We start from the raw sequence: 21,139 nt of genomic DNA, 5'->3' as shown, positions 1-21,139 counted from the left end.
GGACTCCCTCTCCCCAGTGGTGAGGGGAAAGGGACCCACGGGTGAAGGAGATCAAGAGCAGCAGCAAGAGGCCAATTCCTAGGGCTTAATATTAGAAATCCGATAATCAGGCCAAGCACTCTTGTTCCTGCCCTGTTGGATTTCACCAGGAAATGGAAATCTGGAAATCTTACCTTTGGCCTAGGATCAGGAAAAACACAAAAAACAAAAAAAGTATTGCATAAACTGTAAGCAAGTCCTTTCTTTCCCAATCCACCATCAGTTCTGACCTGGCTACTGTCAGCCCTGCCACTGTGACCAGCCAACCTTTGTGGCTACACCTATAGCTCCCTCCTTCCTTCTCTTTAATGTTTCCAAAGGATCTGTATCCTTCCACAAAGACATAGAAAGAATGGTGTTATGGATGCTGGGAAATCCTTGCTCGTTAAGAATTTCACTGGTTGGTGGCTGAGATTCCTCCACTAACACAGCATCCCTTTAGGTTAAGCAATGTCTTTTCCCAGTTTCTGTTTTAAGATGTGAATGATAAGGCAAGACACACCAAGTCCTTGATACTTTGGCGTCAATGACTAGGGGGAACAGTATTCTCTGGAGACATCCAAGTTGGGGACAGGGCTGACTCGAGCAGTGAAGATGGGGTGGGGAATATGTTGTGCAAACTTGAACGACCTCACAGCTCTGCTGTTGACCCACCTGCCCCAGAGCCCTTGGACAAGGAAGCTCTCAGGGAAGGCCAAAGCTTCAGGAAGAGGAATAGTGTGGGTGAAGTGTAATGAACACAGGCTTGACAGTCAGGTGACCTGAGTACTGACCCCAGCTTTGCCTCCCGAGTTGTTGAGTGTCATGAGACAACTCTCTGTCCATCTCTGAGCTTCAGTTGTCTATTTAAATTGAAGGGTTTTGATATAATCATTCTGGGAAGAATGGTCTAACCCTGCTATTCTTGGATCTGAAGAAACTCTTCTTTTTGTGCCAGGCTCCTGCTGTGAGTGGAAGTGGGGAGAAGAGGCTTGGGGTGGGAGAACATGGAACACTGCACCCCTTTGCCCCTTCCAGGGGCAAATGAGCCTTGGATTTTCCCCATTGTCCAGGGAGAGCCTGAACTGCAGTAGAGCTTTGATACCAGGGCATCTTGGAGTACAGGCAGGAGCAGTGCCTAAGTTTCTGGCCTGACAAATATAAAATACCTACAAACATTGAGTATAGTATTTACTCTGTTTTAGGTCCTATACCTAGTAGATTATACGTATTGTCATGTGTATTTTTCATAAAAATGCTCTCAGCTGGGCATTATACATATTTTCTCTAATTTCTCTACTTTTGTAAAAAGATTGAAGCTAAGAGATTAAGTCATATAGTGATGATAAATTATATTTTTATCATATTCTAGCAACAATCAGTTAGAAAATGCCGTAGAAAACATTTCCTGTTTATAATATCAACAAAAATCATACCATTCCTATGAGTAAACTTAGCAAAATCCCTCTTTAAAAAACTTAAAAAAAGAAACCCATGAAACTTTTCAGAGGTACTTAAGAAAGGCTTATATATTGTGCTCCTGAATGGCCAATATTTACCTCTTCAATATACTCTTTAAGTGAACCACACTCAAAACTCATTTTTACTGTGGGGTGGTGGTGGAGGTGGAAGTTCAGGAGCTTAAAAATCATACTTAAGTTCATGTGGAAGAATAATACCTTGTGAATGGACATGGAAATTTGAAAATGAAGATTAATTTCAGGGTAACAAATTATTGAAAAGTGACAATAATGAATATGTTGGTTTTGTTAGAAGAATAAAGAATCAGGCTGATAAATCAATAGAAAACAAAAGAAAACCCAGATATAGACCTCATTATATCTAATTCTGGCTAAGACAAATGTCAATTCCAAAACAATGAATAAAATTTGGACCATTCAGGAAACAAGATTCAGACTGCAGATTCACTATTCACAAGAACAAAATAACTAACTCTTGTTTGAATTAGGGTAAAGATTAAGTGGCTGAGGGAGGAAAAATAGAGTGGCTCGAATAACATGCTTTCTTTTCTCTCAGGAAGCAGCCTAGTATGGGCAGTCTGTGGCCAGCAAGGTGGCTCAGCAACTCAAGACCTCTCAACCTCCCAGGTTCCTTCCACCTTGTTGCTCTTCCATTTCCCAGGATGTTGTTTTTGTATCTTGAAGGATGTTTTCTTCATTTTCATGGCTGTGAATGGCTGACTTCCACATCTATATTCCAGCCTGTGGGATCGGGAAAGAGTGGAAAGAGCCTTGGCTTTAAGAAGATGACCTGGAAATTGCACTCTTTACTTGCATCTCATTGGCTGAATTCATGACCATCTCTAGCTATAAGGGAGACTTTTACTGAAAGTCCTAGATAGAGCAATGAGGCAAGAAAAAGAAATAAAACACATAAAACTTGGAAAAGGGAGAATTAAAATTTTCATTAGTCTCTGTCTAGTTTCTATTTCTTTGATCTCCTCTCTTAACTTTATTGTTTCCCTCCTTCTGTTAGCTTTGGGTTCAGTTTGTATTTCTTATTTCCTTTACATGTAAGGTTAGGTTATTAGTTTCCGATCTTTATTTTTTTTCCATGTAGGTGTTTACAGGCATAAATTTCCCTCTGCATCCCATAAAGTTTTGGTATGTTGTGTTTTCACTTTCATTAGTCACAAAGTGTTCTTTAATTTCAATTGTGATTTCTTCTTTGACCCATTGGTTGTTTAAGAATTTGATGTTTAGTTCCACATATTTGTGAATTTTTCAGTTTTCCTTGCATTATTGATTTCTAGTTATATTCCACAGTGGTTGCAGAAGATACTTTGCATGCTATCAGTCTTTGTAAATATATGGAGAACTGTTTCATAGCCTAATGTACGTTTATCCTGGAGAATGTTCCGTATGCACTTAAGAAGAATGCATTTTCTACTGTTTTTGTGCAGTATACTCTCTTTATGTCTATGAGGTCTAATTGATTTATAGCACTGTTCCAGTCCTCTATTTCTGTTTTGTTTTTTTTTTTGGGGGGGGTGCAAGGGACAGGGTCTTGCTCTGTTGTCTGGGCTAGAGTGCAGTGGCATCATCATAGCTCACTGCAACCTCAAATTCCTGGGCTTAGGTGATCCTCCTGCCTCAGCCTTCCAAGTAGCTGGGACCATAGGCATGTGCCACCAAACCTGGCTAATTTTTCTATTTTTTTCTTTTGTTTATAAAGTGGGGTCTCACTATGTTGCTCAGGCTGGTCTTGAACTCCTGACCTCAAGTGATCCTCCCACCTTGGCCTCCCAAGGTGCTGGAATGAGTTCCTGGCCACTAGTCTTCTATTTATGTATTAATGTTATGTCTAGTTGTTCCATACACTATTAAAAGGAGGATTTGAAGTCTTCACCACTATTTTAGAATTTGCCTATTTCTGCCTTCAGTTGTGTCAATGTTTGCTTTGTATCTTCTTAGCGCTATTGATAAATGCATTTAATTGTTTTATCTTCTTGATGAACTGATACTTTTATCAATATATAATGTTCTTATTGTCTGGCATAATAATTTTTGAATTAAAGTTCATTTTGTCTGATATTAATGTAGCTACCTCAGCTCTCTTGCTATTTCTATCTGCATGGAATATCTTTTTCCATCCTTTCACTTTCTACCTATTCATGTCTATGAATCTAATATGAGTGTCTCATAGAAAGCATTTAGATGAACCATGTTTTTTTCTTTTCTGATAATCTTTGCCTTATAATTGAAGAGCATAATTCATTTACATTTTAAGTAATTACTACCATGGAAGGACTGATTTCTAGGTGGCTGTTCATTCTCCATATGTCTTATATCTTTTCTTCTTCATTTTGCATTACTGCTTTTTTGTGATGAATCAATTTTTTTCTGGTGTGCCATTTTTATTCACATCTTTCTTTACTGTATACTAAAAAAGTTATTTTCTTAGTTGTTATCATGGGTATTATAATTAATATCTTAAATTATAATAGTTTACTTTGAATTAATCCCAATTTAATTCATTAGTATATGAACACTCTGATGTAGCTTCATCACTCTTTGTGTTGTTACTGTCACATTGTGTGTCCATTCGTTAGATTTATAATAATTTTTTATGCATTTGCCCTTGAAATCATATAGGAAAAAAAGAATTTACAGCCAAAATATTCAATAATACTAGCTTTTATATTTTCTATGTAGTTATGTTTACCAGTATTCTTTATTTCTTTGTATGACTTTGAGTACTGTCTAGTTTTCTCTCATTTAAGCCTAAAGAACTCCCTTTAGCATTTCTTATTGGGTAGGTCTGCTGGCTACAAATTCCTTCAGTTTTTGTTTATCTGAGAATGTATTAATTTCTCCTTCATTTTTGGAAGGTAATTTTGCTGTATGTAGAATTCTTGGTTGACAGGTTTTTGTTGTTTCTTTCAGCACTTTATATTTTCACATTGCTTTCTAGAATCCATGGTTACTGGTAAGAAATCTGGGTGTGCCTGTCACATTGGCTCAGGGAGGTACATATTTCCCAGGAAGACCCTGCACAGATGCGATAATTCCCTGACTGCGGCAGGATGGGCTGGAGCTGAGACTGGGTTCCCTTGGGATCTGCTCAGGGACAAAGGCTGGACTGTCTGTCCTTGGCTCAGACAGGCATGCATCTCTCAGCAGATCTTGCATACACGTGATAGTTCCTCAACTACAGTGGGAGGGGCTGAAGCTGAGACTGGGCCCAATCCAGATCTGCTGAGGGACAGAGATCGGTGAGTCTGTCAGGGAGGCTCAGACTCCTGGGCTGCAAGTTATAGGGGAGTCTCCCTCTGGGTCATGGTGTGAACAGCTCTGACCTGGGACCTCAGTTGAGGGGGGTTAGGTCTGAGCCAGAGGGCAACTTTCAGGCTCACTGCTGAGACCAATGTCAGCAGGCAGAGGGGCCTTTTTGCCAAGGCACTAGTGTGTGATTCCTTTTGGACCTCTTAGCAGATGGTTTCAGTTGCAGGCTCAAAGCCAACTGGGGCTGTAGCCAAGCCCCTTGGAGAACTGGGACATTTCTGGGATTGAACCAGAGAGCAAGCATGGGGGATCTGTCACCTGGGTGTCAGTCTGAATTCTCAGAGTGACACTTTAAGTCCTTGGACTCCACCAGGGTTTCACAAACTCCTATCAGAATCCAGAGGCTCCCGAAGAAGAGAGAATTTTTACTGTGGTGGGTGTAGAATTCTCGTTGGGGGCGGGGGGGGGGGGATATGAGCTGGTGACCGTCTATTCTGCCATCCTGATGGTGTCACTCCTTCCCCAGCAGGTTTTTTGGGTCTGATTTTGCAAAGCTTTAAGTTTTACAGTGGGGCTGGGAAGGGCAGGAGTGTCTGAGTCCCCAGTGCTGGGATTTGTTGCTTTTTCTTTTTTTTACTGACAGTTATTTTGTACTTTTGGCATTAGAAACTTCTTGGTTGTGGAGTTCTTTCATATCATTTGGGGAGGAGATTCACTCCTCTTCCCCCAGCTCCCATTGTCTTTAGCTACCCAAAAGTCTCCATGGGAACTACTCTCTGAAAGAACTTGGAGAAAAACTGTTAATGCACTCAAAAGATATCAAAGCAGATAAAAGAATGAGTGAGTGATATCTGGAGTGAGTTGAAGAGAAGCTATTTTTCTTGCTTCTATAGCATTGCTTCCCTGTGCAATACGTCCAAATGTGATCCATGCAGTGGATTTGTGCTCCAGGCCCAAACCAAGTTTCAGATGCAGTTATGGGGTCCCAGTTCTCCCAACTTCCCAAGCAATGGGAGGTACTGTTACTGAGGAAGATAGCCTCGTACAAGGAGTGCTGAAACCAGACAAGGGCTTGGAGACTCAGGTCTTCAAAAAGAAGAACAAGGCCTACCATGCCTGACTTTGCTGCCCCTGCAAAGCCTCGCTCGTAATATTGGCACATGATTAACAAAAACGATCCTCGAAGGGTATCGAGGACAGCAAAATGACTGTGGGTAAATGTAGCTTCCCCATTTGCTTTATCCTAATTGTACAGGGAGAAATGCCTTTCCAATTCTACTCAGCAAGTCAAGGCCAGGATAGAACTGGTTCCCTGACTCCCAGACCAGGGTTCGTTCTACCATTCTGAAAAACTGACCGACTTGATCACATGGTTTCAAATGTAATTTCTATGATTCCAACTCATGCCTGACCATGGGTCTCCTGATACCTGGAGCCTGCCATTATTCTCCAATTATTTACAGTTTCAAGAGAAATTATTAATTCAAAGAAATAAGGAATTCACATCATGGTGAGAGCCCATTTTGGGAGATAAGACTTTGGACCAAGTTTCCATTGGTTTTGGTCCCCATCTAGTCTTGGTCCTGTCCACCTTGGAGACTGTGAACCTGGGCAGGGAGAGCGTCTGTTCATCCCCATTCACATACCCAGCGTTATACTCCTTCCAGGTACCCTCTGTTCTCTGATTCCCTTCTGGATTTCAGACACAGGCAGTACTGCCCCATCTCCCAGCCATAAGTCCTACTCCTAACTGACCTGGACGTGTTCCCTCTTCTCTCTAACCTCAGAAACACCATCTGGAAAAGGAGAACAGCAGCTCAGAAGCTCGTGGAGCTTTCTGAGCCCTTAATGAAACTCCAAACTATCTAGAACTTTGTAAGGGTACATCTGACTATGTGAGTACCTTTGGAGAGGAAGTCAGAAAAAGGGGAAAAATGACTGGATTTGGAGTCTGCCTGGCAGAATTAAGTTCATTTAAAATGCCATTTGAGTTACTAACAGTGGATTCATGAGTACAGCAGATACCAAGCATTCAGTAACAGGAGAAGACAAGTATTCTCTGCCCCACCCCCTTTGCCTCCACCACCTGGATCCAACAGTCTAACCCCCACTAGCACCCTGGTCTCCTGTCTGAGGCAGGGAGCTCTCTGCTCATGTCTGAGGCTCCATGGTCATCTCTGAGGCAGAACAATAGAGCAGCCACTGGTCAGCTTAAAGAAAATTCAAGCCATCTCTTATGCCCTGTCTAGAACTGGGCTACAGAGACGCTCCTCCACCCAGTCACGTGTGTCAGCCCTCTCAGGGGTAAGCAGGTGCCAGCACTAGGAGGTAAAAACAGATTCCCAGTGTGTATCAGCTCTTAGCATTTGCTCTGATCAACCAGCCTTTCATCTAATTTAGAACAGGAAGTACACTTTGAGATTATTAAGAACTACCTCCTCACATTAAAGATGAGATACCAAGTCCCAAAGAACATGAAGGACTCTTACAATTGCAGAGTGCTCCGTGGCCACGTTGGGCCTAGAACTAAGTTGTAGAGCTAATTTCTTAACAAGGTCATGTTGATGGATTCACTTGATGAAAGTGGTCCATAGAGTTGAGACAGACATCCTACAGCAATGGCCCAGCACAGGCAATTGGTCAAGCAAAAGTAAAGTAAGTTGGGGAAGATGCTGCAGATGGGAGCGATGTAGCTGAGATGAACTTCTGGAAATCTGTGAGGTCTAGAAATCTCTTCTCAGTGGGGTCTTCGGCACCGCCCATCCTCCCATTTTAATTATCTCCACACACTGTGTTTTTTTATTTTTGTCTCACAACTCTCAGGAAAATGGCTTTGGTAGAATTTTTCGGCCTATTTCATTGTGGAAGAGACTAAAGGAGCCCTTAGAAAAAAATCCCACCAGCTTGTTCATTTTACATTTCATAGAACTGAGGTCCAGACATGGGAAAGAATTTACCTAAAGTTTTTAGCAAATCCAATGTGATACAGGAAATGAAATGGAAACACGATGAATTATGAACCTATGTTCAATGAGATTGTACAGCTTTCACATTGAGTCAGAAATTAACACTTCTTTCCCCTGTGAACTGCCTTTGTATACCCTTTGCTTCCTTTTGTATTAGATTATTTTAATTGATTTGTAAGAGTGCTTCTTATATCAACAAAATTCACCACTTACTCTCATACATTTAATAATTGTTTTTCTGGTGAGCTATTAACTACAGTCATGCATCATAATGACGAGTGATAACTCCTGAGAAATGGGTGGTTAGATGCTTTTGTGGCTGCAGGAACATCGTGGAGTGTATATACACAAACCTGGGTGGTATAGCTTGCTACACACCTAGACAACATGGTATAGCCTGTTGCTCCTAGACTACAACCCGGTACAGCATGTTATGATTCTGAATAGTTTAGGCAATTGGAACACAATGGTAAATATTTGTATACCTAAATATATATATTCATAGAAAAGATACAGCAAAAAATGCAGTATAAGAGATTAAAAATGGTACACCTGTATAGGGTGCTGGCCATGAATGGAGCTTGCAAGTCTTCAAGCTACTCCGGGTGAGTCAGTGGGTGAGTCAGTGAGTGAGGGGGTGGTGCATGAATGTGAAGACCTAGGACACGACTGTACACTACTGTAGACTTTACAGACTGCACACTTAGGCTACTATAAATTTATAAAACTTTTTTTCTTTCTGCACTTTCTAGAAGGAAGTGATCAGGTACCATCTTACTTAAGATACTCCTTAAAGGAAAAGTATCTGCATAAATTATCTGGAATTATTCTATATCAGACATTTGTCTATTCTCCCTCATGTATTCACTTATTCAATTGTCTATTGACATCAGTGTGCACTCACAGGGATTTACTATATATTTTGTGTTGAAATTTGTTTTGTTGCTCAAATGACAAGAAGTAAATACTCAAATGTTAAAAGCCACAATTCTCACTGGAGATATGACTTGCAAGTATGTAAGCACCATGTGCCACAGCAAACACTTTGATAAAGAAGAAATACAGGATATGCAAGGAGATATAGATAAGATCACATTCACAATAGGGGAATTTAACGCACTATCTTAGTACAAGGCAGACCAAGTGGATAAAAAAGAAAGAAGGATTTACAGGACCACAGGATAAGTCATAGCCTTAGATGCGTTCATCAATAAAATGAAATATGAAAATAAATGAATCAAATATTCAACACAAATTGCTACAAAAAGAACAGAGTAAACCAAAGAAGAGCAACAATAAAGAACAAAGCATAAGCATATGGAGTCAAAGATAGGTAAACATAGATCGAATGAACAAATATAAATCTTATTTTCCAAAATATTTAGAACATAAGCAAACTACTAGCTACTGCAACAAAGATAAAAAGGAAGGAAACATAACTATAAAATAAAAGGCGATAGAGGAATCAGCACTGAAAGAGAAAAAAATAATCCTGAGCATCCTTTGCACACCAGCTTCCTCTATCTTCTCCTGGCTGCTGTCCTGACCACTACAGGCCTGAGGACGGGGAAGCCGAGCAAGGGAGGAGGCTGCTGGCTGTCACCTGCCTGAGCATAGTTTGGGTGAGGACTGAGACAGCCACCTACTCTAGATCTTCTCTGATGTACAGCAGGGGCTGCAATTTTCAAGGCTCATGGTGAATGATATTCAGCTTTACTAAGCAGGATTGCAAACAAACATCATGAGAATTAAGGGGCACACACTTCACGTAGCTGGTCTGCTCAACCATTCGGAAGAGATATATGTTAATATTAAGAACTTTCTTGGTTTTGCTCATCAGAAAAGATTTATCTTAATTGTGAACTGGTACTAAGAGAGGCAGGTCAGGCCAGAACTAAAGAAGACCAGTGCAGATGCACAGAGGAAAGAACAGGCTTCCTGTAACCATCTTGTCCTATTTTGGCTGCGGATGGACAAATACCACCATCCCACCCTGACAAGGGTATGGATACCCTTAGGAATGAGGTTTTGGGTCACACCACCAGGAAAGCTGCTGAGCGTAACATTGAGGGGAGCTGAGGACAAAGGGACTTTAGAATAGAGAGTTGAGGAGGGTGATAATGAGGACCAGGCCCAGCCCTGACACCAGCTGGGGCTCGTGTGCCCCAGTCCCCTCTGTCTTCTATGGTTTCCCACAGCAGGAGAGCGCACCAGAGACTTCGAGGAGCTGCTCCCCAGTGTGTGTGGAACCTGAATTCCCGCCACACTCGAGGAGCTCTGTGGCTGGCGGGGAGAGACGTGGCTGAGAATCCCCTTCAAGGAGCACCTGGTTGCCCAGCTGTGGGGAGTGTGGTCAGCTGACCACTGCCAGCCAGTGCTCCTTCAGCACTTCCTCAGTGATTGGGCTCAGACCACAGAGACCCAGGGGCCCCCAGCCAAGGGCAGAGTGAGGCTGGGGCACAAGGCTCTATCCCTTTCTGCCCAGTGGAGGACTCCCCTGATGGAACATCCTTGCTCCAGAGCTCCCTGCTGGGCTGGCAGGGATGTGGTCAGGGTGGCATGGTGACAGCTCCCTCTGCCCAGTCCCGCTTCCTCTCCTTCACTTTCCCAGATCTGACCTCACAATGAAACTTGCACTTTTAACTGTCTCTGCTCCAGCTTCCTGGAGAGCTCCGCTTTGAAAACGTGACTCTCATACATACGGGAAGCCTGAAGATTCACGCTCAGGGGCATTGTAAGTCATAAGAGCGTGCAGGCAGCGTGATCGCAGCCAGAACCACCTTGAGCAACTGTGTGATGTGGACACGGCTGCTGCAGTCCTGGACCATCATCTCTGCCGCTGCCCCTGGAATGGGATGTTGCTGTGGACAACAGCCCTACCCTGTGCTGGAAGAGAATGCCCCTTCGTCCTTGCTGCTTTGGGTCACTCCAAGGAGATCTACAGTGCCAGGTGGGGACATCACATTTGCTGAGCATATTAGCACAGCCCTAGGTATCAGGGGTGAAGGAAATTGACCCTCTGGTCTGCTCTGTCTCTGCAGAAGGAGGCCAGTTGTGTCACTCATCAAGTATCTAAGATGACCTCAAATAGAGAGGTCTGAAAACGTAAGACAGGAGTTCCACAGAGAGGGCAGTCAAAGCACACAACTATCCCCTGCACTGTGGATTTTCATAGGGTTCCGAACTCCTCACGAAACTCCAGGCTCTCCCCAGCTTGGCAGGTGCAATGGGAACAGCACAAATGTTGTCACCTCTGGAAATAGAAGGGCACACTCCCTAACCACCATAAAAATGTCCCTAAGAATGTGCTTATTCTTGTTGGGAGAGATGTCCAGAAACCACTTTAATAATTTCTCTACCAGCAGTAATTTATTTTACAAGGTGATCTTTAATGGGCCTCATCCATTTCTCTGCTCATATTTTAATCACAGGTTTTATTCTCAGCTCCTCCACATGAGATGATGCTTTGTCCTCCCTAACCTTCTGCCTAGAGTTTTTATGGGCACACTCATTCCTCAACAAATCCTACCCACATTTTCTCTCGAATCACAACAGGGCACACCACTGCTTTCTCCAGGCACAGAGATCCCACAGCTGCCCAGCCAACATTGCCAAATTGGACACCACTTCCAACCCCCTCTTGGAAGTAGATGCCACAGCCATTGATGCCACTGCTGAAGGAGTGAATTCTCACTTCCTACTATCTCTGTATCTGCTGCTATCGCCTGTTCTCAGTCCATCACTCAGCACATGCCCCTCACTGTTACAGCCCGGACGTGTGCACATGTGCTGGCTGCCAAGAAGGCAGGAAGCCGGCAGGTGGACTTTGCAGATGCTGCGAGAGTCCTGGCTCAGCCTCCCACTCCCAGGTCTGACATGGTGGGGAACTCCCTGGTTATAGGAATGGTGTTTGTATGCTTAGAAGCCAAGACATGAAAGTCATCCACACGACCCTTCTCATCCTTTGTGAGCACCTGAGCAGCTACTGCGCACCCCCATCCTTCACTGTGTGTTCCAGCCCCAGCCTCTGGCCTGTACATCACCCAAGTGTAAAAAGGAAGTGGAGATTGAAGGCAGTAGCGACCCAGGGCCTTTGGCTGGATTCTCTAATCCACCTACTGCCTTATAAACACATGTACGTCCCTGGATGTATGGTGAGGAGAGATCAAAAATGATGGGACATATGAGAAGTTCTGGAGCTTCATGATATTTCTGAAATTACCCAGAGATGCTCGAATGGTAACTCACACACAGAATGGGCAGTGCAGTCAGGAAACATATGGTTACTGGGGACAGCTCAACTAATGCCATGCTTCTCCTAGAGATGGAAAGCTCTCCAGCTAAGGAGATTTTGTTCAGACTGCAATCCCTGATGTCATATTTGCAGACTCTCTGTGTACCCAGGGGCTTAACAAGGGGACAATCTTTGGACAATTTTTGGCCACTTCAAAGGCCCTCCTTGCCCAGAACTTGCTGGGATGGGGAGACTCTGTTCTAAGCAGCCATGTGTGACTGTCGCCAGGAGTCCAGAGTGACAAGGATCAAGCCAAGGCACCAGGTGCTTCTCAGCTTGTAATGGGTGCCCTGAGCCATCTATTATTGAATTGGAAGCTGGAAGTCCCTCAGACATAATCCAGACAAACACTCTCATCTTACAGATGGGAAAACTGGAGTCCAAGAGAGCCATCAAAGTCCACTCTAGGGGACAGGGGCAGAGTCAGAGGTGGGAACTACCTGTTCTGATGTATGTCATTTCTCTTTCCACAGGACATTGACCAAGGCAGGAGGATTCAGTAACCTTTCAGGAAAGACAGGTCGATGGAGTCATTTGGCGTGAGCCAGAAAGCACAGTGATAGCTGGAATTTCAGGATAATAGAATGACCCAAGCCAAGTGTGGGATCAAAGAAAGATGTGGGTTTGGGGAGGCCCTGAAGATGAAAGGATCTCGACTGTAAACTGACACTCCACAAAATGCCAACCCTGCCACTAACACTTAGTATCCTCATTTACACTGATACCTACTGTTCTTTCTGCTCATCTCACAAATTCACCCCTCACCTGGCAGACATCTATGCCAAGGTTCCTGGAGCCTTTCTCACAGCAAGATGGGTCCTAATAGACCCAGATACTCATTTTATAATAACAGACAGAGACCAATGGCAGATGCAAGATGCCCAAAATCAGTAGTGGTCAATGTCTCACAGACAAAAAGATTAAAAAAGATAGAAAGTAACTACTATTTATTTGAACTTGCTTTTCTTTACTTATTGGTGAGGTTACATTTATTTTCATGTTTGTATTAGCTACTTGCATAACTTTTTCTGTAAATTATATATGCATGGTCCATGCTTATTTTTCTATTAGGGGATCTGCTTTTTATTGTTTGCAAGTGTTTTTACAATACTATAGAATATGTTTATTCCCATGATGCCTGTTTACTTATATATTCCAAATTTCTGAGTTTTTCTTAATATATGATTTTTCCCTAAAAATATTGATTATTTGTATGTGGTTAATGATATCAATTGTCTTCAGAGTGTTATCTCCATGTCAGTACTCTACTAAACTTCACTCACGTTTTCTTAAGTACTTTTAGAGTTCCATCTATCTGTTTAAATCCTTGACACTCTTTGAGATAATGGGCGAGGCAGAAAATCAGTATTTCCCCCTGAACTGCTGGCAAGCTGTCTCAACATCATTTACTGAATTATCCTGCACCTCTCTGGTGATGTAGAATTTCACCTTTATCGTTCATTAAACTCCCATTGGCATTGAGTTTCTCTTTTCTTCCATTGACATGTGTGTGTTTTCCCTCACCAGTACTGTATGTTATAATTCTGTTCACATACTTCATGATAAATTTGGTGACACTGAAACATGTCATAGATAACTCCCTCTCCCATGACAATTTATCATCAGTATTTTCCTGGAAATTCTCCAATGCTACTTTACTAGATGGTATGTTCAATTTCAATAATCATTACATTTGCTGTCATTGAAATGCCAACCTCCTCTTCAATGCTTACCACCAGAATTCCACTGTTTCCAAGACTGCCTTTAACCTGGAAATATCTCACACTATGTTTCAAATAAAGTCACTTCCTTGGGGAGAACTTTGGAGCTCTCTGTTCTTATAGTCTGCTTCTCACCCTTGGAAAACCAATGAGCTACTTCTATGGAGCTGCTTTGGAGATAGTGGTCCACTTCTGTCAGAGGGACAGTCCTGTTTTATAAGCAGAGTTCTGGGCACAGCAGTAGCCTCCTGTGTTGTTGGCATGCATTCACTGCCATGAAAACTCTGCCCTCCAAGTGAGCTGTGCCAAGGGCTATGGGAGTCCAGCATTCTTGAGCTGTAGTGCCTGTGGTAGAGCCTCCACCTTACAGGTGGTGTTGGGTGGAAAAGTGGAGCCCCCTACCTCTCTTGGTCACACTCACCTGGAATTCAACCTCTGCAACATGACCTGGGAGGGGGATTGAGAGGTGCTGGCAGCCTTTCCCTCCTGGAGAGATATCATAACCCTTGACAGGGAGATAGGAGGACAGAGAATCCCCATTTCTTGGCCAAGAGTGCAGTACCCACCATGCTGAACTAGGGGTGGTGAGTAGGGAGTGGGTTGTGGCCCCAATGACTTAGACCATCACTGTTGCTTGCAGGGTCAGTAGATTTTAAAAATAAATGTATGTCCCTTAGGAGAATTGCCAGAGACTTCCAATGATTATTTTCAAAAAGAACTTGTATTGATGATGGTTGTCTGGTGCGGAGTGGTTCTATGGAACTCCCCACACTGTTATTCTAGAGAAAGAGTTACCAAGTGAGATGACTAGTGGCTCAACTTACTATAACTAGAACTGAGGCCACAGATAAAAGGAACTTGCCAGAAATCAGTAGTGGGAAATAAGTCTGAGAGGTCAAAAAGGGAATTGTATTCTTATAGATCTGCATTCCTTTAACTATGAATGAGGTTATAGTTGACTTCATGCATGCATTAACTGTTTGTATTACTAGTTCTCGAAATGACTATTTGTCTTCATCTCTGACATTCACTTTTCTATTGGAGGATTTTTTATTGTATTGAAAGAATTTTTAATATGATCATGAATTTGCCCTTTATCTGACACATGTTCATTGATAATTTACAGTTTGCATTGTCCTATTCAACCTGAACAGTAGGTAGATAACAATGATCATGACTGGAAACAAAAATATAACCAATATGATTGGAATGCACAACATGAAATGAAAAAATCAGGATGACATCCAGATAGAAAGCAGGAACCACTCAATTGTGAACAACAAGGCAGACAGAAGCATGGATCCGAAGACCATTTTCATACCTATACAGTAGGTAGATGACAGTGATCATAACGGGATACTAAATCCTGATCAAGATCAAGGGAATTACCTAGAAGTAAAGGGACTGCCAGGCCAACATCTAAATACAGAAGAAAGTCCACTGGATCATGGACCAAGGAAAGAACAAACCCCACTCTAGCATGAGCAACAAGGTGAGCCACAAGATGGATCCCAAGGCAGTTTTCCTATCCAAACTGAAGAGTTAGTAGATGACTGAGAACAAAATTAGACTCAAAATTTTAATTAAGATGATAAAGAGCATGACCAACATCAAAATAAAATGTCATAGAAACATTCAAGATAGCAAACATTGTTATCTACCTACTGTTCGGGTTGAACAGGACAAGTCCCACTCTGTCATGCACAGTAAGACAAAACCAAAGATGTATCCCAAGACATTTCTCCTACCCAAAATGAGCCCTGAGTATAATACAAGGATCAAGACCAGGCACAAATCAAGTTCAAGAGCATGGCCAAAATGCCAATGAAATGCCAGACCAATATCCAAGTAGAAAAGAAAAAACACTTGAACATGGGGAACAAGGCAGACAGCAAGATAAATCCCAATGCAGTTTTCCTATCCAAATGGAACAGTCAGTACATGACAAGGATCAAAACCAGATACAAAGTCCTAATCAAGATCAGGTGTATGGTCAAAATGCAAATGGACTGCTTGGCCAATATCCAAGTAGAGAACAAGACCTACTCTATTGTGTACAATAAGACTGTACCAAGAGGGGTTCCAAGAGAAGTTTAATGTTGCAATTATTAGAGATGACAGTGATCATAACTGGATACAAAATCCTAACCAAGATCAAACACCAATATCTATGTATACCTGTCACTCATTCACTACCTGAACAGTAGGACCAACATCTTCAGGTAAATTTCTTATTAAGCAGGGGAGATAGTTAATGAGAATTATTAAATTCTTAATTAATTAATTTTAAAATTTAATAATTATTATTAATTAATCCTAATTGTCCAAATGTTTAGAATTGGTACATGGCGACTCCCTGGGACCATTGTGGGATTGATAACTCCTGTTCACAACAATAGCAGTTCTGTGTTACAAGCTGTGGGACGATGAGTGCCATTCCCTAGAGACAGTTGGAGAGATGATGGAGTGGGTACACCAATATCAGACAATATACAACTTCAGGAAAAAAACTGTTAGGAGAGACAAAGAAGGACATTATATATGGATAAAAGAGGCAATTAATGAAGAAGATATAACAATTATAAACCTAAACCTAACATTAGAGTCCCAAAATTTGTGAAGCATAAACTGATATAATGAAGGGATGGTTCTGTAACAATGGTTGGAGATTTCCTACCTCATTTCAATAATAGACAGAAGAATGTAGACGTGATATCAATAAGAAAATAGAGGATTTGGACAACATTATACATCAACTAAACTTTACTGACTTGTAAAGAGCACTTCACCCTCCAACAGCAAAATACACATGTTTTTCCTCAAGTGCACCTGAACTACAGGGTAGTCCATATGTTAGGTCAAATAACGAGACTTAATAAACTTAAAAGATTGCAATTATTTAAAGTATCTTCTCCAACCACAATGGAATGGAACTAGAAATAAATAACAGAAGGAAGCTAAAAAATTCACAAATATGTGGATATTTAATAGCATACTCAATCAATGGGTTGATGGAGAAATTACAAGAGAAATTAGAAAATACTTTGAGATGCATGAAAATAAAAATATGACATTCCAAAACTTTCAGGTTGCAATGAAAACAATGCTCAGAGGGAAATTTTTAGCTATAAATGCCTACATTAAGAAAAGTAAGTTCCAAATCAATAAGCTAACTTTACATCTTAAGGAACTAAAAACAAAAATTAAGTAAATAAAAGAAGCTAACCCCAAAGCCACAAGAGGAAGGAAATAATATAGATCTAAATGAATACTAAAGAAATCAGGAATAGAAAATAATAAAGAATCAACTAATCCAAGAGGCAGTGTTTGAAGAGATTAACAAAATTGACAAACTGAGAAAAGGAGAGAAGACTCAAATTATTAAAATCATAAATGAAGGTGGAAACATTATTTTTGACCTTGCAATAATAAAACAGATTATAAAAGATTACTATGTGTAATCTTAGCACTCTGGGAGGCCGAGGCGGGAGGATCGCTCGAGATCAGGAGTTCGAGACCAGCCTGAGCAAGAGCGAGACCCCCGTCTCTACTAAAAATAGAAAGAAATTATATGGACAACTAAAAATATATAACTAAAAATATAAAAATTAGCCAGGCATGGTGGCTCATGCCTGTAGTCCCAGCTACTCAGGAGGCTGAGGCAGGAGGATCACTTGAGCTCAGGAGTTTGAGGTTGCTGTGAGCTAGGCTGACGCCACAGCACTCGCTCAGGCAACAGAGTAAGACTCTGCCTCAAAAAGAAAAAAAAAAAAGATTACTATGAACAAATGTACACCAACAAGTTATATAATCTAGATAAAATGGAACAAGCCCTAAAAACATACATCAAAATTGACTCAAGAAAAAAACAGAAAATTGAACAGACTTACAAAAAAATAAAGAGATTGAATCTGTAATTAAAAGCCTCTTCCAAAAGAAAAAGCCAAGACCAGATAGCTTCACTGGTAAATGGATTTCTTCATATTGAGCCAATGGGGCATTGGTGGTCATAGTGTATTATTTTCTTTATATTGATTCTGTTTGCTAATATTTTGTTTAGAATTTTTGCATTAATATTCATGAGTGGTATTGTTTCATAGTTTTCTTTTGCATACTATCTTTATGTGGTTTAGGTATAAGTTTTATATTTGCTTCATTACATGAAATAGAAAGTTTCCTTTCTTTTCCATACTATGGAGCAATTAGAAGAATGCTGGAATTATATGGTCTTTTGTATGATTAGTAGATTCACCTGTAAATGCATCTGGGCCAAGTGCCTTCTTGAGGATAATTTCTTAATAACTGTCTTTATTTCATCTTTGTAAATTGGTATGTTCAAGCTTTCTAGCAGTGTGGGGTTCAGTTTGGGTTATCTGTATATCCTTAGAAATCTGTCATTACTTCAAGGTTTTAAAATTAGTTTCCATAGAAGTCTACACATTAGTTTCTTATAATATTAAGTTCCTTATGTTTCAATGGTAATTTTGCCCTTGTCATTGTTTTTGGTTTATTTGTGCTTTCTCTTTCTTTTTTGTGCAATTAGCTGGTGGTTTACATTTCTTGTTATTTTTTTTTCCCAAAAAGTCAGATTTTTGTGAAAAGATGCTCAATATTTTTAGCCATCAGGGAAACACTACAGCCCACATTGAGGTATCACTTCACCAACTAGGATACCTATAATAAAATAAACAGATAATAAAGAAGTGTTGGCAAGTATGTGGAGAAATGGAAACCCTCATACCCTGCTGACATAAATGTAAACTGTGCAGCCACTTTGGGAAAGAGTCCAGCAGTTTCTCAAAATGTTAGAGTTACCATGTAAATCAGAAATTCCACAGCTACCTATAATGAGAATTAAAAACATAGGTTTTCTCAAAAATTTTTGATTGGACAGAGATTTCCTTACGTGCTTAGAACCAAAAGTATCTCCTGCTATTCGCAGATGAATTTTGTGTGTGTGTATTGGGCATGCTTTCACCACTTAGCCTGGCACATTTCAACCCTGTCTTAGCTTTCACTTCCTGCTGTGCCCCTGCCGTGGGATCAGCTAGAGGAGAGAGTTGGGACCTTCTCAGGTCATTCTTGAACATTCCCATAGCCCTGGACATGTGGGTGGCCTCTAGATTTTCAAGAATATATTAGAGATTTTCCAAACTTTGATTCCCAAAGCGTCTATTTTTCAATCTTTCCTCCCAAGGTTTTTGGTTAGTTTATTGTTTCTTCCTACTGTTAATCATTCTTTCTAGAAGCAGCAACTAGTACATTTATTCATAAATGTTTTTGATAAACATACCCTGGCAGCACTGGGAGAATTCCAAGTTAGGTGAGATAAAGGCAAGACCTTTAAGCTGGTCTCCTGGGGAGCCAGCAGAGAGATCAACTAAGGACAAATCTTTACAAATAAGGTTCATTCTGCTTCCACCATTACTGGTATCAGTACCTGGAATGTGGCCTGTTTTTTATCAAGTTTATCACTGGGCTGTGGCATGAAGGACGGGACCAGCATAAGTTAAAACATCACAGATCTCACTGTTTTTACTGAGATTCCATCTGTTTTTCTTGATTAAGTGTTTTCCTAGCTGCTGCAAAATTTTGGTTACCTTCTAGACTTCCAAACAGTATATTTTTACTGTTTCCCCTTTATTTGTTGTTGTTTTTATGGAGGAAAAGACTTTGGCATTTCTTACTCTGATATTTTGCTGACATGATAATATCATTATTCTTAAAAATTGTTTCATTCCAACTGGTACTTTTCCTTTCATCTAAGAGTAGTTTAATAGGCTTCTTTTTAATTTTTTCCATGTGGAAGGGTCTTTCTGCTTTTGTTTTTTTAGTAAATGCTTTTCTTATCACATTGTGATCAGTATTTTTAATAATATTTCTACATTATAGAAGCTACTAATATTTTCTTTGTGATCTAGCATATAATTAGTTTCTGTGTATGTGCCACGAAAAGGTCTACTCTATATTATAAGAGTATACAGTTTGATACATATTGTAAGATCTCCCCTATTCACTATGTCATCTATATCTTCTATCTCTTTAATTAGTTTTTGTCCACTTGATCTTTCTTGTCCTGAGAGTGGTGTAGTAAATTCTCCAGTTTTTAGTTTGTTTATGTCTCTGTCTCTTATCATCTATAGTTTCTGCTTCATAAAGGAGATTCCTGTATTATTTGGTGCATGAATATTCATAGTGTTATAGCTTCAATGTGGATTATGGCTTTTAGTATTAAAAAAGAGTTATTTTCCATATTTCATGATTTGGTGCTTAAGTTCTACTTGGCCTGATATCAGGATTGCTACCCATGTCTTCTTTCTTTTTCCATTTGCCTGATATTTTTTCATCTATATTTTTATTTTTAGCCTTGCTAAATCACTGTGTTTAGATGTGTCTCTTGTAAACAGTAAGGTTTTGTTTTGTGAGCCAACCTAAAAAGTTTTCTTTTAATAGGTAAATTTCTGCCACTCACATTTATTACTGTGAGTTACATAGTTGGTCTTGTCGGTCATGTTTTATAACACATACATTTTGTTTTATTCACTATGTTCCTTTCTCCATCAAATGTGAGTTCTTTGTTTTTTTGTTTAAACAATTAGGAGCTCATTTAGGAATGTTTATGCTGTTGTTCTTGTGACAGCCTTTTTATCCTTCTTTTTATTGCCATTTGTCCCATGGTCTTTATTTAACATCTGCTATCTGATGTTTTTCTCCGAATACTTTAGCACCCACCAAATGTTCAACATGAACTTTGTCTCTTTCCCTATTTCCCTCTTTCTCAGTTTTCCCATTGAAATTGCAATATTTTTTACTTTTTCACTTTATATAACAGTTGTATATTAGTCTTCCATCCTCATATCCACCATTGTTTTATTATTCCATCTATATTTATGTATTTTTTTTTTTTTTGAGACAGAGTCTCGCTTTGTTGCCCGGGCTAGAGTGAGTGCCATGGTGTCAGCCCAGCTCACAGCAACCTCAAACTCCTGGGCTCAAGCAATCCTACTGCCTCAGCCTCCCGAGTAGCTGGGACCACAGGCATGCGCCACCATGCCCAGCCAATTTTTTCTATATATATTTTAGTTGGCGAGATAATTTCTTTCTATTTTTAGTAGAGACGGGGTCTCTCTCTTGCTCAGGCTGGCACATTTATGTATTTTTAAATGGTCATTATCAGTCCTGTTGCTGAAGTTTTCCAGTCATCTTTTGATTAGATGAAGCTCACTCTATATTACATTCTTCAGGAAGGAGTGATGTGCTCAGAATTCCCTAAATTCTGTACATTGAAAAGTGGTTTTCTGATACATAATGATTGTATATATCTATGGGATAAACAGAAGTTGTTTCATGTTTCTCTATAATACCTTGGTATTTGAAGGACATGTTGGCTAGAGA

At 40.5% G+C, this 21,139-nt stretch overlaps 1 pseudogene; it reads left to right on the top strand.

Annotated features, from left to right (window-relative positions):
- The first annotated feature begins 10,525 nt into the window (after window positions 1-10,525).
- Window positions 10,526-15,807, top strand: LOC138400693 (semenogelin-1-like; annotated as a pseudogene).
- The last annotated feature ends 5,332 nt before the right edge of the window (window positions 15,808-21,139 follow it).

This window comes from Eulemur rufifrons, chromosome 20, assembly GCF_041146395.1.
Source record: "Eulemur rufifrons isolate Redbay chromosome 20, OSU_ERuf_1, whole genome shotgun sequence".
Lineage (NCBI taxonomy): Eukaryota > Metazoa > Chordata > Mammalia > Primates > Lemuridae > Eulemur > Eulemur rufifrons.
Note: the sequence above shows the minus strand (reverse complement) of the source record. Positions and strands in the feature narration are given on the sequence as shown.